Source organism: Pleurodeles waltl, chromosome 5, assembly GCF_031143425.1.
Source record: "Pleurodeles waltl isolate 20211129_DDA chromosome 5, aPleWal1.hap1.20221129, whole genome shotgun sequence".
Classification (NCBI taxonomy): Eukaryota; Metazoa; Chordata; class Amphibia; order Caudata; family Salamandridae; genus Pleurodeles; species Pleurodeles waltl.
This window is the reverse complement of record NC_090444.1, coordinates 609,208,379-609,229,653: the sequence shown is the minus strand read 5'-3', so window position 1 is coordinate 609,229,653 and position 21,275 is coordinate 609,208,379. Positions and strand designations below refer to the sequence as shown.

Genomic DNA, 21,275 nt, shown 5'->3' with positions numbered 1-21,275 from the left:
GTCCAACTGTACGATGACCTCACTCACTGGCTGAGCAGCAGGGAACATTAAGACTGTGGGGAAAATGCATGAGATAGCAAGAGACCACAACATAAATCTTGCCCTAATTTCTGCACAGGACCTCAAAATGCTGAAGAAAATGCAGCAGTCAATTCTAAGTCCTGTTCTAGATTTGAGTTCCATAGAAAATTGATGGCCTGTAGAAGAACCTGTAGTGCTATATACAATTTAATAGTGTCACACTCCATAGTCTAATCGAGTCACTTCATTAAAATTTGAAAGTAAATCTAATTATATACCCACAATGTACTCCAGAAAATATCTTCTTTTTGGTTCCCCTTCCGCTACACTCCATGCTTGCCCATCCAATTGTCCTGTATGTCATTTGATAAACATTGAACAATGATACTTTAAAATATTTTTATAGCTATATCGTAAGGATGATGAACGTTTAACCTATGTCTCGAAAAATGTCAACAGCTTTGTCATTTACCCTACAATAATTGCATAATGCAGATATATCTATGTCCTTTGTACACCATCAGAACCAAATTGCCCATATGATCCTCATATCATTCACAACAATGCCTACCTTTCTACTTTGCCTGATTTTGCTTACCCTTGTGAAATACCATTTGTGATTACATACTTTTGACATCGTACGCCAAACAGGATGTACTTTGAAAGATGTTGTATCTTATGTCTCCAACTGTTATACCTCAAAGACACAGTCATCTTTGTCTGTATTCTTTCTTTATACCTTCTAATTTCTTTACATTCACGATGTCATCATAATTAAAATGTCTTTTATACTCCACTAACGTGCTTTTCTTCTTGCACTTTCAGTATGCATTTATAGTGCATTGCTGCCCTTAGTGTGGCCTTGAAGCACTGTTAATAGGTACTCAGAAGGCATGGAGGTGCACGTGTGTCGGGATGGGAGTGATTTTGTTTATTGTGAGTGTTAACGCAGGGAAATCCTATCTGTTCAGTCATGACAGACCAAACAGCAGATTTCATCCCCTAGGTCGACGGACCGAACCCTGTTTGCTTTAAAGAAAACGACACAATCAAAACGTCATAAGCAATAAATAATAACCATCAATAATTAATTAGTGCTCCAATAACCACACCAATTTAGTAAAAAGTTAAAGATTTATTTCCCTATATTAACAACGCTAAGGTCATGAAAATCATTCTCAGGGACAAATGATACATATACAAGAACAATGGCTGACACAATCTACGCATGAATCTAAGTTTAATCAATGCAATCAAACACAATATCTAGCTGATTATTACACAGAACCATAGCAACAGAATTTGAGCAAAAGTAATTGAATACATTGGATTCAACAAAGAGAATACATCAATAATCCCCAAGAATATGAAAATAACCTCACTAACCACTAATTACCATTAACATGTTGGACTTCATGTGAAAAGAATTTAGTAACACAAATTTAGAAAAAACATCTTGCTAAAGAGCTATCACAAATATAGCAGCAGTATTATTTCATTAGCAGCTGGTACCTGAAAAACAAAAGACAAACAAAAATATGCATTTTCATACAATTACCCATTCACTAAGGAATTCAGCAATAACGTCTACTTCATCAAGGGGACATCACATCAGACATCAGGATCGGAACAGGAACTACATGAGGGATATGGTTTAGAATTTGGACTTTAAGATTACTAAACCATTAAAGCATTTGATCAGTATTGAACAGACTAAGCAAACTCAGAAAATAATAAACATTAGCTAAGGCAAATAATGCAAACAAACTTCCCAAGTTGTCTAGGAACAATAACTAACCCCGAATCAATGGTGACTAAACATTAAATTAAACTTACTAAAACTCTCTGATTGGTTTAAAGAAATATGCTGAGAGAAGTATGTCCCATCAAAACACTAACAGATATCAAAATTATATAGAATGTTAACTCTAAACCTTTATATTTGCTTTTATTCCATTGAAGAAACTCAAACTAATACATTTGTTATTTCTTCTTCTGTTGCATCTGTAGACCCTTTGTTCAAAACTCCATTTACGTAATCTTGTCACTCTTTGCCGCTTTTCTCTCGAGGAAAGAACATAGATTAGTAACATAACTACAAGCAAAATATACAAATACAATGAATGAAGTCAGTCAGGCACGGAAACACAACTCTTGAATAGAACACATTAGAAACCTTTATTCTGATAACTTCTACAGCGACCTTTGTTTATGCGTCTGCTTTTCTCCAGCAGGGGCCACTAAATACACACTAATTCTAACAATTGTTTTAGTAAAGAAACACACTCTCCTTGAAAAGACAAAATAATTCAATTAGCTTAAGTTAGCAAATAAAACGAAAAGTAGGCCTTGCATATGATGGTGGCCATTCAGTTGATCACAAAACTCGACTTCACATTAAAATTAGTAACAATGATTAATATACCATAATATGAGTATTGTTACTTATGTGAAAAATAAACACAAAAATCAAGGCTCTTACATGAGCTTTAAGTATGCCTGGGGTAATATGTAGTGGAAACCTGAGAGGCCTGCCAGTAGTGTCACAGAGGGTGTATTGCAGTATAATGTGTGGTAAGACTGCATGCAATTGAAATTTTTGGGGTCTTTATGTGTTTCTGATCTAATGCATACTTAAAGAAAGTGGATCGTCAGGAGGAGTAATATGCAAAATTAGGTTGAAAAGCAGAGTGAGACCCTTGACGAATGTGACTACAAGGCTTCTCTCATGTATTCTTCCATATAGTTTACTTAACCTTAGGCAAGGAACCTCATGGGCCTTATGAAATCAACCCATTTCCTTCCGGCAAAAACATAGTACTGGTACTGAATGTATCTAAGCTGGTGGTGTATGGTTGCAGTCAGGGAAATAACGTAGGGAGACAAAGGGATCTTGTTTCTGATGAATGCCCATGATCCCCAATGGGTGCCAGATGGAGAGCTCAAACATGTTGACCTATTGGATGCAGGAGCAATACTCTCTCTTGCACATCCACTTGTTTTTAATGATCTCACTGCCATTCCACTATTAAACGGGCAGTTCCATAGGTAGGTTTTTGAGATTTGAATTTCTTTCTGGATCCTCTTTCCTCATTTCCTAATTTTCCTGCAAAAGTACCCTCTAATTAACAAGAGGGCCCGCCAACAGTGGATTCTCTGACAAGCGAGGGATGACCAATGATGAAGCATAACACTCAGGCCGGTGTACTAGGTCATCCCTTACATTTTTTATTAATGTCCGGGTTTTGTGTATGACATTAGAACATATTTGGTTCCTTACAAAAAAGGGAACTCCTCAAACTGAGGACATTGAGGACTTATAATTGCATGTTGACTTATTTGCCTTGTGTGGTTTTGATAATTAGCTGGGAGGGTGCAAATGGAGACAGACTATTTTCTCCTCTCATTTCTCCGATCCCCCCAAGCAAAGGGTTTATGTATGTTGAAATATTTGTTTCTAATCAAATATACAGGTGCACTGTTCCAAGGAGAGAAAAATAGAGCCTAATCCTACAGGAGTGAGAACCCTCGCACATCACATTGGATGACTAGCATCATCATCGGGAAAGCTCCTCGTCAGGCCGGTGCTGCAATGCCTGACGGGCTCCCCGAAGGGGGCTCTTAACCATATTGCTCTGAATGTAGCAAAGAAAAACAGGTCATATAGGTGAACTACCTAAATCTGAATACCTGAGCAATAGGGAGAGAAGAAGAGTTAAAACTGGTTACTCATCTTGAACGTACATCATAAGTTTAATCAGCAAACAAAAGATGAGGACCAAGGTTAAAATCACAGGAAAGAGTACATGGGTGAGTGGTGATGCTCACTTCCTCTCTGTAAGAACACAAGAGGACCTAACCAATTCTGGTGCCTCACTTCGTGGGTCTACATGTTTTGCGTCTAGTGGTCCAGCCGGATCCATTGACGCTTCATCAGGACCAGTACAAAAATAACAACTTCTCCAAACAATAATTTAATGCCAACCCTAATAGGGAGGTCAAAAGTAAAGAGCAGTCACTTACTTTAAGTCTACCTGCTACGTCAAAAAAGGTCGCCCATCCCCAGTCTCAGGAAAGAGCTCCATGGGTAACACGTCAAGAAGCGGAACTACTATGAACAGGGACGCTGTCAGGAGGGTAGGTGAATCGGCCTATTGCAACTGCGGGACTCAGATTGTTTGTTCCGCTTCCGCAAAACATGTAGACCCACGAAGTGAGGCACCAGAATTGGTTAGGTCCTCTCGTGTTCTTAGAGAGAGGAAGTGAGCATCACCACTCACCCATGTACTCTTTCCTGTGACCCCTGCGATAGGGCTGGAGTTGTGCTGCGATTGTGGCTCAGTGTGCTGCGAGAAGTTTTGGTGGAAGAGCGCCTTGACACCTAGCAGTATTCAGTGGGAATTGTCTTGGTTCCATGGGTTGCTCCTCCACAATGGCAAAAGAGCTTCGCCCCACTGGCTCAGAGCCAGCAGCTGAAAAATAAAATTATATTTAATTATCCTTTTATTTTTCAGCTGCTGGCTGAGCCAGCATGTGCAGGGAGGGGTGGGGCTGGGGCATGCGAGGTGGGAGGAGGAGTGGAGTGAGTGCACTTAAAAGTGCGCATGTCAGTTTGGCCAGCTGTCTTAGGCTGGCAAACTGACATGCGCACTTGGGTTTCTCCACCCTGGCTGTTTGGCACAGCCGGGATAGAGAAACAGCACAGACTCTGGTACACTGTCTGAGCGACAGACCAAGTCATTCAGACCAATCCTGACCATGTTGTAATGCTAGGTAGAGCATGGGAGCAGTGCCAGGATTGCATGGGGATGTGATGGTGTTCCAGGGACTGCTGGGACACCAGAACCATCAGGAGAGGAGCGAGGCGGCCTGCAGCTGAGAGGTAAGTTTATAAAATATATAAATATATTAATCCCTCCCCCTTGCCCCCCTCTCCTTGAGATTTGCGGCAGCCGCCACTGCATGGTACAATCCATGGAATAAACTGTGGTGATGGTGAAATCACGTTTTCGAGATCGACTATGTGTTAATTGTGATGTGGAAGAGAAGAATTCAGAGTCATCACTGCTAGACAGTACGTGCTACTTCCGTACCGATAACTAATTTGCTCAGGTTAATTATTGCAGGTGGCAGGCATGATTAGAATCCATGCAATAGCTAGCCCACTGACACAGGAAAAATTCATCCCGATGAAAAGGATAGCATTTTGCGATTAGCATGCAGATTCAGAACAGATCAACTCCCAAGTATCATAAGTGGTACCCAGATGATATTCAATCAATGACACCCAGATGGGTTGAGGATAAAATAACTCATAGGTAGCACTTAGATTGGAATGAGGCCTGAGAGATCACCAGTGGCTGAGATTTCTTTTTTTATTTAAGCACCTTGGTGTTTTCCTCAGTGCAACTGCTATGCAAAAACCTCACCCCACATTCAGTGTTCCACAAGACGCACACTGCATCTCACTGATCAGCCAAAAATGCAGAAACGCTCCGGGGTTGCTTGTTTTCCTGTTCAAAGGGGACTGGGCATTGCCATTCGGGGTGGATCAGAACAGGACTGTCTGATTTACTTATGGCTGGTTTCTGTCTGCAGTGGGGAAAATGGAGTAAAAGTTGGATGAGGAATAACCAGTGACTTGCAAATATTACACCCACCGTCTTTGTGTTTTCCTCAAGACACATAGGAAGACATGCAATGTGTTTGTAGACTTCATAATGAGAGTGACAGTTCATAAAAAACGTCTAAAAAAGACTTAGAAACCAGGATACTGTTTAGGGTTATAGTGCGCTTTGCAAATACACATAACATAAGAGACAGTTCACATGTGGTACTAAGATGCAGGCAAAGCAGTATTGCACTTACATGTATACGCATGGCAGGCAGCACCCATGTGGAAGTCCACGATCAGCTATGCACTGTGAGCTTTACATTCAAGGGATGAGAACCCATCCACAGCATGGTCTGTGGCAGCGCTCTCTATGTACTGCACAGTACATTCTTGACGGAATACACACAGGGTTTGGTTTCTAGTGCATAGCATGCACATACATATTCAGCATTGTGTATTTAGAGCAGGGCCTTCTACAAACCTCACACATGATATCAAATATAAACACTATCAGACCCACTAAGAAAATTAGTTACTCACTCTCCGATTTAAGTTCTTGACAAGCAACCCAATCATGCAGTCTAGTTTTTTTATCCACCTTCTAAGTATTTACTCACTTGCACATTCAGACAATCACTATTCCAACCAATAACTTGTCCAATCAAGCACCCACCCTTAGGGGCTCATTTATGAGAACTGAGGCATCGCTTTGGCAAGTCAGCGATGCATCAGAAAAGTTGCTGGTACAACATTTCCAAACGCCATGGAAGAGACATATTTAGGGTTCAGCGCACCATGTTGTAAGGTCCCAAGGTGCATCAAAAAAAAATAACACATCTGTGGGATGGATGCCACAGAGAAAAGTGACACATGTGCAGCCAAAGTGACTTGAAGCTCCTTTGCGGATCATAAATCAACGCGTACGTGCCACAAATCACCATTGCGTCACAATGGAGTGTATCATGCATCAAAAATCCCATAAAAAGTGACACATTGTATAAAAAAAATGTTTACAGCTCTAAAGGGAAAGATGGAGCAGGCAGCAGGAGACAGCAGCAATCAAGGTAACAATCCCAACAACCCCAACTCCATCCAGAATGTCCAGACAACCCCAGGAGAAGAGGAAGAATAATTTTAGTGAGGATAAGAGTGAAATACTAATAACAGAAGTGACAAAACACGAACATCAGTTCTATGTCACCTCCAAATAGCCACTAGGTAAGAAAGAAACAACTTGGCAGTCCATAGGGAGAAGATAAAGAGTGCAGGGCAAACTGAAAGGACAGTGCAGAGTGCAAGAAGTGCTGGCATGATAAGTGTAGGGCCAAGGAGAAACTGGCCAATAACCTGAGGGCAGCTATGCAGACCAGAGGAGGACCTGAGGACCTGGAGGAGCTGGACCCATTGGAGAAGCAGGTGGCATCAGTCATCCCAGCAGAGTTGGTGGCAGGAGTGGAATGACACAACAGAGCTGCAGTTGAGGAACAGCAAGATGAACAGGGTAAGTGGCGACAAAGGACAATATGCATAAAAATATCATACTGTGCAGCGCAGAAAGCTATGTTCCTGTGCTGTACTTCGTTGTGTGCCAGGGAAATGGCAGGAATCACATGTTCTGTCATACATCACATAAATGTCATGCTGCTTAGCTACATGTTGTAAAGCCTAGTCCAGCTCTGTCAACTTTGTCCATTCCATGTGTGATGCGCAGCACCAGTCCAGGTTTACCTTTGAATACTGGGACTTGTAGTGGAATGTATAGCAGGTGTGACCAGGACTGCAAGTCCCACACTAGAAAGTAAAAATACCTGTTCTGGAACAGCACATCATACATGGATTCTTTGAACCCTGCCCAACCTGACTTTGACAATGCAGGCCCCCTTGCACCATAAGACTAGTGTGTCTTTCTTAAGCCCATGCTGTTAAATCTACACTGTAAAGCAATAGAATGGAATGGGGTTGTCAGGTGATTAACTCCTCACCTGAGAGTGCCATCAGGTGTGGCTAATGAGATGTTTCACCATGTAGGATTAAACAGAGCTACATGTACAGTCACTAGCATGAAACTACATTGAATGTTGCTGTCATGATGTTTAGGATGAGAGCACAGTGGTGCTGTCTGAAAATGGTAGAGACCACACTGACTCCTGTCATCTACAAATTCATACTTCGATTGGGAGTGAATGCAAGTGATGCACACCAGAGGACCTTGAGTGTTTGTTGGAAGAATAGATGGATGTGAGCCTGTTGTGCCCCTGGAAGTGTAGTGCAATGTAGGTGTGGCTGAGCACATTGAACTGCCACTGTGTCTGAATGGGGAGACATTGCATAGCAAGGAGGTGAGTTGTGACATGTGTATTGCAAGGTAGCCTGATCGATACTCACATACTGCTGTGTCTGATAGTGTCACACTTGTGTTGCAGCTGTGACGGGATGCAATAGAAGAAGGTACCGGTGTCCTACATGGAATGTGGACATGGATGAAGATGTATTGCATGTGGGAGCTGTACAAAAAAAGTCTGATTATGACACATATGTCAACACAGGAAGATGTGAAACCAGGAGTAGTGAAGGGACAAGATGAGATAGGTTCCCATGATGATGGGCAGTTTTTAGGGATGTTTGGATGGTGAACTGTATGGGCCTAGTTGTGCGGCCAACCCGGGCACGTATGTGTAGCAGAATATCATTACTACTAACATCTGGGGTACAGATTAAAGCCATAGTTATCAAATTCAGGTAGCCATGTTGGTTTCTTGCATATGGTAACTTGAATTGTTGGTATTGGGGTCACATGAGAGTCATTGTATGATCGGGGTGCCATCACTGTGTGACAGTAAGTTGAGTCACTGTGTCTAAATGAGGATTGCCAGAGGGCTCATGTACAGGTACAAGTAAGCAGGGCTGAGTTAAGAGATGTGCGATGCTCTGCAGATAACCAACTCTTGCAATGATGAAATGGGGTGAGCGTCAGTGTTTGAAATTTTCTTAGATTGACTGGGCATGTCCCCTCAGAGTTGTGGCACAGTGCCTACTCTTCTGAACTATGGAGACAACTGTGTGTGTAATGAATTTACATGACTACATATGAAAAGGTAAATCCATTGTAAGTACATGCTCTTACACATTAATTCCCAGCTAGCAAGGTTGCTAGCTGGGTAGAGTTGTGTGGAAGTGTGTCAAATATGAGCCCTTGGTGCCATGAATGCACAATGTTAATGCAAGACAGCAAAACATGGCAGACTGGCATGGTGTACAGTGTGTAAGGCAGACTGCAGGATCAAATCAAACACAAGAAAAATCCTACAACATGTTTCCAGGAGATGTGGGCTGAGTAGTGGCTAGAGAGAATGCAGGCACCCTGCTGACTTTGTGCAATTTGCACAGTAGTGGTGTCAATGAGTGAATCACTAATGAGTATAGCCATCATGGAAAATAAAGATATTCAACAAGGCAAAAGTGGACAGTCCCCCAACCTACCTTCACCACCTGGCAGGCAGGCCAGAAAGCTGTGTAACTGTGTTACAAGGTGTGGTATGACACAAAATGTCATCCTTGTCACACAGTGGTCCTGTAAACAATGTAGAGATATTGCCATCTGAAAGGCAACTACAGTGAAACTTGGCCTCAATTCCTAAGAGTAACATATGTCCTACACATCAATGCTGAACTGAAAGTGAATGAGAATTACATCTGTATGTCAACCAAACTTATGTCAACATCTAGCATAGATCACCATTAACATATTCCAATTTCATTGCAGAGGGAGAAACAACACTTCCTGACCAGCAGCCTGTCCTGGATGACCAATATGTTCACAACAACATCCTGTTCCCCCATGGTCAGTGATACCTTTCAGCAACTCCTGAACTCCATTAGAATACCTTCTGCAGTCCCAGCATCGCTGGGTCTCCAGAGGAACTGCTTACCACAGAACATGCCCCATCTGCCAGCCAAAGCCCAACCCTGGACTCAGGTGACCCCCAAGTCGTCTTCCAATGGTGAGCGGCAACTGGTAGATGATGTGTGGGCGTGGATGGAGACCATCACGGGCACCCTATAGCTAGTTCGTAGGTGCATCAGTCCCAATAAGGACACCTCTGAGGCAATCAAAGGCACCTACACTACGCTGGGACTGTCCCTGGCTGAGCTTACTGGTTCCACGAGGCAGAGGTAACAACAGCCCTGCCAATGAGACACCAGTGAGATTGCCACCCAGCTGGGGGCCATTCGCACCATCCTCCAATCTATGGAGCAGAAGCAGAACTCTTATATTGCAACTGTGGGTGCATTCCACCACAATGTTGTTGCTTTGCTGACAAGCCAGTGTGGTGCTGCCCTCCTTGTCACAGACAAATGCTTCTGGGGACAATGGAGCCACATTTTCAGCCCCTGATTTGTGTATGCCTCAGATGTCTCCTGCACAGACACCACCACCATCAGGGGAGGCACAACACACATCAAATGGTGAAGATGTGGACTACACTATTTTCCAGCAGCAAACTGCCCATTAACATTTGTCTGTGCCTCTTGGCCAGTTTCCCATTGGACATGTACTACGAAAGAGTAGGTGAAACCACCCAAATTTAGATGTTAAAATAATTCCTGGATGATGCATTTAGGAGCAATTTAATCAATTTAGATGTTCAAGAGCAATCAAAGCATGGTTGCAGTCATATTGTTCATCCAAATTTCTTTTAATGCATGATTTGATAGAGACAGCCAATGTGTTTCACCACTTACATGGTTGAAAACCTGGGTCTTTCTTAAGGCTTTGTAAGATCTGTCATTTCCAAGAGTCCAATCAATTGAAGCAAATATTTCTTCTGAGTAAAGTCGTGGTCCTGGGTTGAATCCTGTGCTGCCATGGCTCAGACCTGACAGCTTTGTAGTCGCTGTAGTCCGTGTTTATCATCATTCCACCTCCCTTGTCACGTGGTACTGTCCCTTATTTGTATGCCCACTTGTTAATCTGATCCATTTGTGGACTATTGATGATGCCTACCTTCCTTAATGGCAATTTTGACCTCTTTCTCACTTCAATACACCTCACTTTAAAATGTTGCATGGCATGTATCCCCTATGAATGCTGTCTGGACATCCTTTGGACTTGAACAATGTTAGGGTTGTTGCTGCAAGGACTGCTACTTTGGAATAGACTATGTACACACCTGTAAATAAATGCACTATCATGAACTAGTGTGTTGTCTGTCTGTGGCAGATAGGATAGGACTACTAGATCATGGTGAGTGTGTCAATACAAAAGCCGTTTCTTATCATCTCAAGGTAATTGTGCCACAGTGCCTATCACATGCTCTGGGTGGACATGGGCAAGCATCATGTACATCCATTGCCCGAGCATTATGTGGAAAGTCCCATTTAGCTATTGAACGTCATGGTGAGACAATACCCATGAGTAACTTTACTGGCACACAGTGAAAAAATGAAGCTAATCACAGAAATGCCTACCTGCACAAAATGGTCCTGTGAGACATGTGAGCCACTAACACAGTTTCACAGAAGCACAGATATCTTGCTCAATGATCACAACAACACAATCACACACATATGTCAGCCTCAATGCTTACATTGAAGATATCTCATAAGTACTATAATAATTCATGCACTGACAGCATGCAGATACTAATGCCAGACTCCTTCCGATTTTCTATCATAATTATCCTATTGAAGGATGTTGAAGCTCAGTGCTACACCTTGGATTTCACTAAGCATTAACTACAACAACTAACTATTGGTGGTCCTGTGTCAACTGATAAATGGTGTCATAAGACACACGCGGATACGTAGGGTCAATGTGTTCCTCTGTCCCTGAGAGCTCTGCCATGCATTGAGTGTGAGTGTAGCTTCACATACAATATACGCACATAACAAACATTAGGAGCCATGTCACAGACCCATGAATCAAGCTGCACATCCCTAGGATAAGAAGAAACAGGAGACTTATGGTTTACTAACTTAGCAAGTTGTTGCTTGCAGCAAATCCTCCACTTAGCAAGTACGCAATCCCAAGGATGCTTGACGTTTGGAGGCAGCTATAGACTACATTCATGGCAACTAACCAGCTAACAACAAGGACCTACCAGTACAATGGTGCAAGGGTGAGTTTATAAGTCACAGGCGCCAGTGTGTGTGTCAGCACAACCAGGAAAGGGGACTCTGGAGTCACAGAACCATCTCTACTATACATACAGCATTTCTCATACACACAATGCTACAGCAGATGGCTAACTATGTTGGGCTGTGCGTCAAGTCACACGAAGAGAACTGATGACAGTGCCTAAAGAATTGTGAAGAGCCCTCAAGTGATTCAATTGTGAGGTAGACTGACTATTGTTCATAGGCCTCTCAGTAAGTAACACTCGTGAAGAGACACACAGGAATAATGCTAAACGACTGTAGCTGTTTTTAAGAAGAATCTTCTAGTTTTAGTAAACGTCCAGAATGGTATGTTTCACTTGCAATGCCTGTGGGGAATCCTTGAAGAACGTGCAAATGGAAAAGCGTTTAAATGTATGCCGAAGCAGTACATGCATTTCTTGTATTGATTGTGGCAAAGACTTTTGGGTTGATGATTTTAAGCATCATTTGAAATGCTTAAGTGAAAATCAGAAATATTGTGGTAAGGGCTTCGAAGCAAAAGCTAACAAAGCGGAGGTGAAACAGCTGCAATGGATTCAGAAAGTCCATGAAGTCATGAAAAGCCTAATACTGGTCCAAGCCAGAAGGACATTTTAAATGAAATGAGTACTTATGACACTGTTCCCAGGAAGAGTACAACATTTCAGAACTGGATGAAGAACAGTTTGAAAATGTATGATCAAGGCACACTGGAAAACGTGTGGGAGATTTGTTTTGAAGCAAACAGCAGTAACAATGTAAATCCCCAGGAACAACAGCTCAACAAAATAGAACCACCCCCTGTTGAACTGAATGAAGAGACTCCTGAAGGTCCTGAGAAGAAGAGTAAGAGGGAGCGCAAAGAAGAGAGGCAGAAAAACAAAACAAAAGGGAAAAATAATCAAAAGACATTTTGCATGGGTATTTTCAAATTAAAAAAGACAAAAAGTGTAGGCATGAAATTGAAGAAACTGTTGAAGAATAGGAACCCCAAGAAGTTGCTTAGAGCAATCGAAAGGAAGGCAAAGAAAGAAAATAAATCATGGCAAGGAGAGCAGCGGGGATGTGGAAGTGACTGAGAATGGCCATAACATTGAAACAACAGAGTATAGGAAAACCAAGGACAATCTCAACAAAAGAATACACTGTGGGTCTGAAGATGAGCCCCATAACAAGCAAAAGAAAAATTAAAATGGCCTCATTTCTAAAGTGGAGGAGAATGAAGATGCAGATGAGAGTGTGGGAGTGTAGCTTCTTATACTCAGAATTAACATTAAATGTTTATGAACTAATGCATAATAATGCCGCATAGAAAATGTATTAATGTGTTATTGCTAAACACGCGCTTGAAATGTGCCCACGGGGAGTGGCCACCAATATATACAATGACTAATGAAGCTGACTAATAATGAAATAATTATACGTTATTGTATGATTTTACACTAATATTAAGAGTTATATGTTAAGGTTTTGCTAATAAATCAATAGGCCTTAGTTAGCATGAGCCGAGGTTGTTGGTGATGTACGGACCCGGCGTGGTCTAAGACTCCGGAGTATATTGATAAGTGTATGACACACTTGGTTTATGTTGTAATTTGGGCAGTTTAATAGGTCAATCGGGCGTGGTTGACAAGTCGAGTTTGAGTCAAATTGTGTGAGTGAAACTTTGATGGAGATTTGGCAAGTTCTAAAGTGCACTAGAACGAACCATTGACAAGTCGAGAGTAGAATTTGCGGGTCGAATTCTGCTTGCGGGTGCGGGAGCTGAGAAGGAGAGAGTAGCGGCCGAGGTTTCAAGTGAAATCTCTGTAAAGTTCTGAAGCAATTGTGTTACCCTTCCCATAGTAAACCGGCAAAATTTGGGTTTTTATTGTTAAAGGTGCTCGCAATATATTGCATTATTTTTTGTGTGAGGAGGACAAGCCGCAAGACTTTGTCAGCCGCAGTGTGTGTGAGTGTGACGTCATTTGAGCCGCGCTGGGATAGGTCAGTTGCTGAGAAGGGTCACGCACGGATTGTTAGCCATCCATGAGAGGCAATTGGTTGAGAAGGTAGGCGAAGAGTGTTCTGGGAATTAAAGTCACTTCCTGATTAGATTCTAAACAAAATAAAAGATGCAAAAATGAAGTTTTTCAAGGCTCTGAAGTGTGTTTTGAGTAGAGATACATACATTACAGCAAGTGTGGGGGAGCCTACACCACCAGAGGATACTCCGGCTTATATCGTAATGGAGGAGAAGGGAGTCGCGCCATGTCTTTGGCTAAAGCAGTGGTGCAAACTGACAGAGAAGGAGGGATGTTTAGCGTTCCCGGAATACGGAACGTTTAATATAAGGATTTTGGAAAATCTGCAAAGGGTGCTAAGTGAGCAAAAGCCGCCCCCCAGACCAGCTCAGTATGAGGCATTATCAGTCTGGGATTTAATGGCCATACAACATAGGCAGCAGAAATTTATGAGGAGAATGAAAAGAGCAGAAAAGACTCTAGCGGAGGCTAAATGGGATAGTGAGACCAAGATGTGGAGAAGGGGAATAGTTGACGGAATTAAGATGTTTCCGGCAATAACTCAAGAAGATGAGGCACAGGGAAAGAAGGCCACTTGTAAGACAGACAAGGGCTCTAGTAAGCCAAAAGATACTCGGAGGTCTTGGGCAGATGCGGATGATTTAGACGATGAAGAGTTTCTTAATCAGTTGTTACATGATTGCCCGCCACCACATGCCATAAATGATAATGGACAGAGTATTAATGCGGGTCTTGAAGATCCGGCACAGAATAAGGGAATCACGAATACAGTGCAGACAAGTGATACAGTTTTGATACAGAATGGTGTCAGTGTACCCACTGCACCAGACACACAGATACAGTTACAGCCACCACAAATTCAGAGGCTCTATCCTGATGTCCCAGCATTAGAGACTACTACGAGTTTGAGGGTGCCGCCTGATCCAGTATACACAAGATCAAAGTTAGTGCAGATTGAGCCAACTCCACAATTGCTGCCCCAGCCGCAGCAACAGGTGGTTTGAGTTACACTTCTGTTGCAGGACCGCAGTCAGTAGCTACAGCACCCATGATGAATCAAGCTGTGGGAGTTAACGCTCCACAGGGTTTGGGAAATGGACAGTCTCCAGCTGCTATATCATTGCCAATTACAGTTGGTCCGCTAGTACCGCTGTATGCTCAAGCTAAGCCTGGCGTATGTGATCAGGGAGTAATGACCCAAGAGGCAATAAGAGGAGGGTCTACTGGAAACTTGCAAGGAATGACACAAGGAGGACAGACAGCCGAAAGGTCTAGATCCTTGTTGAACTTTAGTCCGATTGGGGTTCCTTTGGAGACAATGAGGCAAGCAGGGTTGGGAACGCTAACCCCACAGGTAATGAGTAAAAATACGACGCAGACACCAGTAATGCAGTCTGGAAATGTTTTGTTGCAAGGCTTAACAGCGCAACAATTGAATGAGTGGTTAGATAAGCTCAACACTCCGCAGACTACTTCAGTGACCGCAGAGAGGTCAGAGAGAGAAGAATATCTAAATTTTGTGAGACTGGGTGTAGAAGCCACAGAACTAGTAGAAGGAACGATGGGGGTGAACAGATTAGAGTCATACAAGGAAGCAGAGTTGAGGTATCTGTGCCCCAAAATAACCAAATAAGTGAGCAGGGTACATCAGAGATTGGCAAACCTAGCAGACAAATACGGCATAGACATAGAGAATACTAAGCATTTGAAGAGGGGTTATAGGTTAGACTTTGAGCCTAAAGATTTCGATCATATGAGATCTACCGGAATGAAGGCACATCTTAAAGAGATACTGCAGAGTGCTCAAACTTGGGGAGCATTAGAGAAGTGGGAAGGCAGATGGGCAAAGAAGAGAGATAAAGAGAAAGGTGACGGCCCAGAACCAAAGCAGGCGAAAGCTGCACCAGACACGGGGACAATAAAGATGTTACCAATGAGAGAAACAGCTGGAGGAGTTTTAGTCCATGTACCATGGTCTAGGGGTGACATCCTGTCATTTACAAATGATTATCCCAGGTTGAGGGAGAAGCCGATAGAGTGGTACCAGCAGACGGACAGGTTTGTGAAGCTTGCGAAATGTCTCTGGGAAGACTTGAATACCCAGTTTGAGATAATAGTTCCAGCTGACTTATGGCTTGATTGCAAGAAAGGTGTGGATTGGCCGACAGAGGAACCGGCAAGGGACAAGGTTACTGGAGCACCGTCTTCTGAAGTGATGAGGTATTATCATAAAGTGATTGAGTTTTTGAAGCAGAAAGTGTCGCCGAAAGTGACTGTTTGGCAGAAAATTGATCGAACGTCACAGGAGGGCAAATAATCGATACATGCTTACTATGAGAGGTTGCTGAAGGCATTCAAACACTATAGTGGCACTGAGGTCATAGAACCGAAAGACATGAATCACCTCGTGTTCAGGTTTGTTGAAGGGCTCAGACCAGAGATTAACCAGATGATTAAGAATCATTTGATCTGTTGGCAAGCGAAGCGGATTGATGAGGTGTTGCAGTATGTGAAATACTGTAGTGATGAGATTGAGCTGAAACAGAGAAAGTTGAAGGAGAAAGTGATGTTGGTGCAAATTAAGGCAGCACAAGCAGGGATGCAGGGAAATGGAATACAGCAGATGGTCCAGCAGCAACCGCAGGGAAATGGAATGTTTCAGGCACAACCGAGAGGACAAGGTCGAGGAGGTTTTGTGAACCGTGGTCCAGATATGAATACCATTGTGGTTCAAAATGATGTGCAGGGGATGAAAAAGATGTCACCATGTCACGCGTGCGGGGCGTGGGGCACTGGAAACGGGAGTGCCCAATGGTGGTGCAGGATGGTCTTATTCTACAATGCAATGATGTCGGCACATATCAAAATGTGAGGGGTTCAAAAGTGAGGGGTCAAAATCCGAACTTCCAGAATAATATGGTGCAGATGCAGGGTCTTCAACCCATGCAACAAATGCAAATGCCACGTGTTCAGCCAGCACAGATGCAGCAGGTACAGCAGCAGATTCCCATGGTACCTAGACAGCAAATGCAGATACCATTAGCTCCAATGGAACAGCAACAGGTGATGCTTCCTCAACAGGTCACAGGTCAAACAATGAGTCAAAATAATACAGCACAGCAGTTCCCATTGTGTGGTGAGGATGGAATAAACGATGAATGGTCAGTTGATTGTTCAGATAGTGAGGAGTGCAGGCTTGTAGCGTCCCTAGAGGTAGATCAGAGGGGTCCTTACATAGAAGGAAAGGTGATGGGTCATAAGGTTTCATTCCTGATTGATACAGGAGCTACACGCTCTACAGTCAGAAGTGCAGAGGTTCTGAAATTTCCACTTTCGGCGCGTACTATAAGGGTGGTAGGAGTAGCAAATCAGTTCCTGACAAATCCGATTACAGATCCGGTCCAACTTGAGATTGGTACCTTCCAGGGATTACATAGATTTGTAGTCTGTGACTCGAGTCCCGTATCCCTACTGGGAAGAGACTTACTGTGTAAAACAAGGTGTTCGATCATCTGTTCCAATGAAGGGATTGAGGTGCAGACTAACAGTGATGATGAAGGGGACAATGGTCAGATCTCAGAGTCAGAGAAGGAGACCGCAAATGAGGAGTACCTTTTGATAACCTTATTCCTGATGTTCACAGTGACTGATTTACCAGCCAAATTACAGGGAACAGTGAGAGAAAAGGTGTGGGACCTGACAGGAAAAGAAGTGGGACTAATAAAAGGAGTAGAGCCGGTCAAAGTAGAGGTAAAACCAAATGCAGTGTTTCCCCAGGTGCCGCAGTATCACATGGTACAAGATGTTCTCATACAGGTGACGCAGATAATTGCAGACTTTGTAAAGCAAGGGGTTCTAAAAGAAGTGATGAGCAGCCCGTGTAATTCACCAATAATGGGTCTGAAAAAGCCTTGTGGGAAAGTTCGAATTGTTCAAGACTTGAGAAAAATCAATGAAATTGTGGTAAAATGTTGTTCCATAGTGCCAAATCCAGCCGTGATTATGTTTCAGGTTCCGTGTGATTCTTTTCGGTGCCTATTCATGGGGATAGCCAATTTGTTTTCAGTTTCAAATTCCTGGACAAGGTTTACAGTTGATGCCGAATTCCTCAAGGGTTTTCTGAATCACCTTCCATCTTCAATCAGATATTGAAGAAGGACTTGGAATCATTAGAATTGCCTTTTAGTTCGACTCTAGTACAGTGCATTGATGATTTGTTGATTGCATCCAAAACAAAAGATGACTGCAGGTATGATACTATTGCCTTACTGAATCACTTGGGAAAGAACGGACATAAGGTGTCCCCAAAGAAGCTGCAGTACTGTCAGAAAGAGGTGAAGTACTTAGGTCACCTGATTGAAAAAGGGTCAAGGAAAATATCCAAAGAAAGGGTGACAGCCATATTGCAGATGAATCCTCCGTCAACCAAAAGAGACGTTAGGATGTTTTTGGGAATGGTGGGCTACTGTCGTCAGTGGATTGCCAACTTCTCGATTATCTCTAAACCTTTGGTGAGATTGACTGTCAAGGAAATTCAGGATGGCCCGGGTGCCATAACCATGTCCGAGAAAGAGATGAAGGCATTCATGGAACTGAGGGAAAGCATGTGCAGGGCACCAGCTTTAGGTATGCCTATTTACACAAAGCCTTTTGTACTGTTTTGTCATGAACGTGATGCTTGTTCTTTGTCTGTCCTGACACAGGTCCATGGAGGTGCAAACCGCCCAGTAGCATATTTTTCAGCTACTTTGGACCCAGTTGCAGCAGCCTTACCAGGTTGTTTACGTGCAGTTGAAGCAGTTGGTCAAAGCCTCACTCAATGTGAAGGTATAGTGATGGGACATCCTTTAAAAGTAATGGTCCCGCATTCAGTTGAGATCCTATTGACCCGAACAAAGACTCAGCATATGACAAATGCGAGACTAACTAAGTATGAGACAATTATACTGGGGTCACCAAATGTATCCCTGAAAAGATGTACTGTGTTGAACCCGGCAACTTTGCTTCCTATTGAAAATGCAAACATTGATGTTGCTGAGGAGGTAGAGCATGATTGTCTTGAGGTAACAGATCTGTGCACCAAACCAAGACCCAACATTAAAGATACTCAATTGGAAGAAAATGATTACATTATCTTTGTTGATGGTTCATGCCTGAGAGACTCAGTAGGAGTACTGAGAGCTGGATATGCTGTATGTACAGTCAATGGTATCTTAGAAGCATCCTGGCTTGAAAGAGTATACTCTGCTCAAGAGGCTGAATTAATTGCTCTTACTAGGGCATGCCACGCAGCCGAGAACCTGAAAGTCACTATCTATACTGGCAGCAGATACGGATTTGGAATTGTACATGATTTTGGCCAACTGTGGTCACAGAGAGGTTTCCTGACCTCTTCTGGTTCACCAGTGAAAAATGGCAAGAAAATTAAGGATTTGTTACACGCGATTCAGTTACCTCTTGAAATTGCTGTGGTGAAATGTAGTGCTCATATTAAATCACAAGACTTTGTGTCAATGGGAAATGGATATGCAGATCAAGTCGCAAGTTTTTTTGCATTGAACTGTATATCGTTTCAAGACCAATGGGAATTGTTACTTGAAACTGAAAATGAAACATGCTCAGGGTATGCATTAAGGGTGGTTGACACACTAGATGAGTTAAAATTGTTGCAGGGACGTGCCAGTAAAGAGGAGAAACGTTCTTGGCTCAAAATGCAATGCGTACAAAGATCTGATGATTTGTGGGTTTCAGAGGAGGGGAAATGGTTTTGCCAAACAGCCTTTTGCCACAGTTTGCGAGGTTTTACCATGGTCAAGCACATGTCGGGAGAGACGCAATAATCAGGTTATTCAAAGTCGACTGGTTCAATCCAAAATTCAGACAAGCTGCAGAAGTCATCTGTCACAGGTGCATCATCTGTCAGCAGATGAATGCAGGGAAAGGGACCGTGGTGAATTTGAGCCAAATTGGGAGAGCAGGAGGTCCATTTAGCAGAATGCAGATGGATTTCATTGAGATGCATGTGTGTGGAGGTCTGAGGTACGTGTTGATGATTGTGTGCATTTTCAGTCACAGGATTGAAGCTTATCCTACACGTAGAAATGACAGTCTCACAGTAGCAAAGCTGCTGCTTAGGGAGTTGATACCACGTTTCGGGTTTCCGATCCCTTTAGAATCAGAGAGGGGAAGACACTTCAACAATGAGGTGATTAAGCTCTTGTGTGCTGCATTGAACATTGAACAGAAGTTGCACTGTAGCTATCGCCCTGAAGCATCAGGACTAGTGGAGCAGATGAATGGTACCTTGAAGTCGAGAATAGCAAAAATGTGCGCAGCTACCAATTTGAAATGGCCAGATGCATTGCCCTTAGTGCTGATGTCAATGAGAAACACACCCGACAAGAAAACAGGACTGTCTCCTCATGAAATTCTTATGGGCCGAGCTATGAGATTGCCCGCAGTGCCTGCAAATGTTCTTGTGAATATCACAGATGATATGGTGTTGGACTACTGCAAGGGTCTGGCTGACGTGGTCCGCTCTTTCTCTCACCAGGTGGAAGCTACCACATTGCCACCGATAAGTGATCCAGGTCACACCCTGAAAGCCGGTGACTGGGTTGCTGTCAAGAAACACGTGAGGAAGTCCTGTTTGGAGCCACGTTGGAAGGGGCCATATCAAGTAATACTGACAACTACTACTGCTGTGAAATGTCCAGGACTTCCAAACTGGATCCATGCCAGTCACACAAAGAAGGTGACGTGTCCAACTGATGAGGAACTTGAATTGGGTAAAACAACAGCTGCAGAGAAGGAAGTCTCAGGGCCAGAGAGTAATCAAAGGGGAACTGAGACTGAAGGAGAGCCCGTTGAGGACGGCTTAGTCACTCAAACAGCAAACGAGATCCAGGGGGGTAACAGTGAGCCTATCTCAGCTGAGGCATCAGGGTAACCGACGCAAAGAGAGGTTCTCCCAGAAGCAGACGGATACAGGTTTAAAGTCGAGCCTTTGACAGACCCTGAAGGCGAAGGAGGGGAGGCAGAAGGAGGTCAAAGTGTTCCGACTCCTCCTGAGTCGCTTGCAGGTCAATCAAGAGAAAACACCATAGCACAAGAGGAGGGCACTGTTCAACATCCTGAAAGGCCGAGCGGAAAGAAAACACTTAAAGGAGATAATTGGCCGGAGCCACAAGCTGCAAGGGAGAAAGTGATCCCTAACGAAACAATAGAGGAAGAAGTCGACACAACCAGGAAAGAAGATCTCAGTGAAGGAGAGTTACAGGGTGATCGCAGACTGAAAAGAAAGAGAGTTGCAAACAGAAGGTACGCAGGTCCTGAATGGGCGTATGCAACATCAGCTGAATGGCAACAAGAATTCTTGGCATTCTGTTTTGATCAAGAAATTCCAGGTCAATATTACGGTACCTGAATTCAACCACAGAAAGAAACTGTGATAAAGCTGAAATTAAATAAATAGAGAA

The 21,275-nt window shown here is 43.2% G+C and overlaps 1 pseudogene; it reads left to right on the top strand.

Moving 5' to 3' along the window:
• The first annotated feature begins 12,097 nt into the window (after nucleotides 1-12,097).
• LOC138297047 (cell growth-regulating nucleolar protein-like) lies at nucleotides 12,098-12,852 on the top strand (annotated as a pseudogene).
• Nucleotides 12,853-21,275: the final 8,423 nt, after the last annotated feature.